Source organism: Sapajus apella, unplaced genomic scaffold (genome assembly GCF_009761245.1).
Source record: "Sapajus apella isolate SASKATOON/1434 unplaced genomic scaffold, GSC_monkey_1.0 scaffold2, whole genome shotgun sequence".
Taxonomy (NCBI): Eukaryota; Metazoa; Chordata; class Mammalia; order Primates; family Cebidae; genus Sapajus; species Sapajus apella.
In genome coordinates, this window is record NW_022436942.1 from 71,715,143 (window position 1) to 71,719,918 (window position 4,776).

The 4,776-nt window shown below is 43.0% G+C and overlaps 1 pseudogene; it reads right to left on the minus strand.

The window, feature by feature from the left end:
• Positions 1-702: 702 nt before the first annotated feature.
• Positions 703-768, minus strand: LOC116527929 (annotated as a pseudogene).
• Between the last annotated feature and the right edge of the window lie 4,008 nt (positions 769-4,776).

The following is a 4,776-nucleotide window of genomic DNA, read 5'->3' on the forward strand; positions in this document are numbered from 1 at the left end:
TGAAGGAACCCAGGTGGGTAGAGAGAGTATAACACTTATACTATTATGCCAATGGCCTCAGTAGCTAAGCTATAAGCATTCAACAACTGGAAAATAATAATTGCCATTATTATCATTACCATCACCACCAGTACCAACATCATTTGTCTATTACTATTAATTATTACTTGATTATCTCCCTTCTCCCACCTCTTTCAAGAAGTTTGATCAAGGGACATGATGGGCTAAGGAAGAAAGTGCCACGACAGAAGGAGAGATTTCCAAGGAAAAACATAGGCATGGTCCTGGGCATCTTGGAGGATGTAAAAACAGGTCCCAAATTTGGGGGACCTCAAAGCCTAGTAGAGGGGGATTTTTTCCCTTTTTTCTTTTCTTTCCTTTCTTTCTTTCTTTTTTTTTTTTTTTTGAAACAGAGTTTTGCTCTTGTAGCCCAGGCTGGAGTGTAATGGCTCAATCTCAGCTCATTGTAACCTTCGCCTCCTGGGTTCAAGCGATTCTCCTGACTCAGCCTCCTGAGTAGCTGGGATTACAGGCACCTGCCCCACACCTGTCTAATTTTTCATATTGTTAGTAGATACAGGGTTTCACCATCTTGGCCAGGCTGGTTGTGAACTCCTGACCTCAGGCGATCAGTGCACCTTGGCCTCCAAAGTGCTGGGATTATAGGCATGAGCCACCATGTCCAGCCTTTTCCCTTTTTGTGTGGGTCATTTTCTAGTGAAAACTGAAAACCTGTTAGATAAATTCTTTAAAAAAGCTGTAACATTTAGAAGGGAAGGTAGACAGTTGCCCAAATAACCACAGCACCAAGGTATAAGCTACCATAGGTAAGATACCAAATGCTATGGGAAATCAGGAAGAGAGCTGTTTTCAGTTAGGGATTAACTTTATGGAGGTCTTCCTGTGGGAGGAAGACTCTGAACTAAGGATGCAAATATAGGCAAGATTGGGACATCGTGTCAATGAAGAGATGTTGGAAACCAAGCAGACTGGACTGAGCCACTTTACTTCCTCCTCTTCCTCATTTTCTTCATCCTCCTCTCCATCTTGTCTTTCTCTGTCCCTTTCTCCTTTCTGTTCTTATTCTTCTCTTCTTTCTCCTCCTTTTGTTTTCCTTCTTTCTTCCCTCTGTCCATCTCCCTTCTCTTCCTCTTCTTCTCCTTTCCTTCCTTCTCTTCCTCTTCCTTCCACCTTCCCCTAATTATTTTATAATTATCAATTGACTCACCATATTAGAGAATCAGCCAAAGGCTGAGGATCTGAATGCTGGTAAACCTTGCTTCCAGCTGTTTGCTTCACACTGCAGCCTTGGAGTGGAAATGCAACTCCAAGTGGAAATTGGGGCAAGTTCTGTTGCAGGTGAGGCAGCATTTTTGTCAAGGAGGACAAAGCTTAATACCCACCCTCAGGAAAGGCAATTAGAAGAATAAATCTGGTCAACTAGGCCTTGGCACAGACCCAGCCCTGTCCTGTACTCTCTGTGTAACCTTCAGCAAATAGCTATACATCTGTTTCCACCTCTGTAAGATGAGAGTAAACTGGGATTTTCTCTTCACAGGGTTGTCATGAGGGTTAAATGTAATAATCTATGTGAATGTATTTAGCATTGTGCCCAGAACATAGTAGATGCTAAAAAAAAAAAAAAAAAAAAGAAGCTCACTTTTCTTCTCCTTTAATTAATGAATCTCTATATTTAAAATGGGGTCTGTGGCTCTGGAGCGGGAGCGAGTCGTGATGGGGTTGTGCCGGCGGAAGAGATGGAAGGCAGGAGAGAAGATCGGATTTCTTATGGGGTGAAGGTGGGCAGTGTAAATCTAATTTCTTGGCAAAAGCTGCAATTTGCCAGCCCTTTTAATTATTATTTTTATTATGGATACAAATTAAAAATAGACTGTGTGTCTCAATCACAGCAGGGATTAAAATTGTTCCCTAATTGTTATCTTTGAATCAATCTAGCTTCTATTAGCTCTGCTTCTCAAGGTATAATTGAGGTGTGTGTGTGTGTGTGTGTGTGTGTGTGTGTGTGTGTGTGTGTCTGCGCGCGCGCCTGTGTGTGTGCGAGCATGCATGTGTGTCTCCTTGGTTTGTGGGGAAGGCACCTTCCCCATTCGATGTACTCCGTTGTATTCCAAATTCTAGTTTTCTTTTTCATTCTTCTTTGCTAAAGATCTTGAGTGGCAGTAGAGTTGGCAAGGTTTGAACAATAGATTCTTGTCCCTATCTTCTATCCCTAAAATTTTTATTTCAAAAATCAACATACTTTGTTCTATCCTGGGGGGCATTTTTTAATAGAGTTGAAGGTGGGAGAGGAGTGATCTAAAATGGATATGTTGGTGATTGCTAAATTCAATTTCTTCCTGAATACAGAGCTCTGGACCGCGAATTCTCTAGGCAAGAAACAGGGCTTCTTGTCCATCTTGCTATTGGCTACATTCCCAGCACCTAGAACAGTGTCTGGTACACGGTGGGTTCTCATTAAATATTAACTGATTAAACTCAGTCAAGCATGTTGTACTGGAAGAAAATATGTGAAATGCATAGTGCACAAATACATGATCCTGGTACATAGATAATGGTAATGAGCAATATCACACAGCTCCTGTTCTTTTTATCAGATACCCAAGCTCAGACAGACCATCCTGAGACAATTTTTCTACTTAAATTTTATTTTGGTATCTGCAGTCTTACTAGTTGCCATTTGCCAAGACTTTGCTATATATACTTGATGCTTTATATGTATTATTGCGAATTCTCAGGCACTTACTATACCCATTTTACAGATAAGGAAATTGAGGCTCAGAGAGATGAAATCACTTGCGCGAGCTCACGCAGCTGGTAAGTGATGAGGCTGGGATTCAAACTCCGATCTGTCAGGCTCCTAAACATCTGTGATCTCTCTTGTCACTATTCTTCCCTACCTTGTGATCTCTAACTGTTTATATTTTATTTTATTATTTTATATTTTTGGACACAGTATCTCTGTTGCCCAGGTTGGAGTGCAGTGGCACCATCACAGTTCACCACAGCCTCAAATTTCCAGGCTCAAGTGATTCTCCTGCCTCAGCCTCCCTAGTAGCTGGGATTACAGTCATGCGTCATCATGCCTGGTTAATTTTTGTTTATTTTTATTTTTTTGTAGAGATGGGAGGTCTTGCTATATTGCTCAGGCTGGTCTCAAACTTCCAGCTCAAGGAATCACCCCACCTTGGACTCCCAAAGTGCTGAGGTTACAGGTGTGAGCCACTGTGCCCAGCCTCCAATTTATTTATCTCTTCCAAGTAGGCAAGCTTAGTATTACTGGCCTTATTCTTCAAATAAAGAAAATGAGGCCTCAAGAACATCTTAAGACTTGTCTGGGGGTGGGAGGTGTCACATGCATGGAGACCTCATGCTAGTGGCCAGTGTACTACCGATGCATCCTAACCAGGGCATCACCCTGCCCTCCTGTGCTGGTCATCTAACCCAATGGAAATTTAAAAATGAGAACTTCAAGCCAGGCACAGTGGCTTATGCCTATAATCCCAGCACTTTGGGAGGCCAAGGCAGGTGGACTGCTTGAGGTCAAGAGTTTGAGACCAGCCTGGCCAACATGGCAAAACCCCATCTCTACTAAACATACAAAAGTTAACCAGGTGTGGTGGCGCATGCCTGTGACCCCAGCTACTCAGGAGGCTGAGGCAGGAGAATTGCTTGAACCCGGGAGGTGGCGTTTGCAGTGAGTCAAGATTGCGACACTGCACTCCAGCCTGGGCGACAGAGAGAGACTCTGTCTCAAAAATAAAATAAAATAAAATAAAATAAAATAAAATAAAATAAAATAAAAATGAGTACTTACAAAGAACTTTAAATCTAATAAATGAGTTCATATAGAGATACCAGAGTGGCTGCATTGTGCTTTCAGCAAGAAGCTGAGCTGAGGTTGTATCACTAAAAAGGGGGTGCTTTTCCAAGTGCCACACTTGGAAAGGATAAGCATTTGTTCATTTATGCTTTGCATGAATACTCTTTGAGTACCTGTGATGTGTCAGGTCTGCAGGAAGACCTAGGAATACAGCAGGAAACAGAAGAGCCAGCCCCTACCCTCAGTTTATGAGCAAGGGGACGAGACAGATTCAACAAAATATTCCCATAAGCATATAGTTACAAACTGTGATAAAACATAGGAGGAAGAAGTACAGGGAATTACTAGAGATTATATAATAACAAGGGGACACAATGTCCCAGTGAGGGTGGGGAGGTGTGTGTTCAGGAAGGCTGGGACACATTTGAGCATCGATTGAGGAGGAAGAGTTAACTAGGTGGCTCTTCTTCTAGGCAGAGGGGACTGCTTGCAAATGAGTTCAGGAAAAGGGACCAAGACATCTTCCAGGAACAGGAGAGCCACTGTGAATGGGGCCTACAGGATGGGGGACAAGTGTGAGACTAACCCTGGGAAGGTAGATAGGGGCCAGATCCACAGGGCCTTGAGGACAAGGTGTGATGGCAACAGGGATCTACTGAAAATCTTGAGCCCAACCAAGAAATGCTTTAATTGGATTTGTGTTTAAAAGACAAGATCAGTTGAGGCTGGGCGTAGTGGCTCATGGCTGTAATCCTAGCACTTTGGGAGGCCGAGGTGGGCTGATCACATGAGATCAGGAATTCGACACCAGCATAGCCAACATGGCAAAACCTCATCTCTACCAAAAATGCAAAAATTAGTCAGGCGTGATAGCATGTGCCTGTAATCCCAGCTACTCAGGAGACTGAGGCAGGAGAATCACTTGAACCCAGTGG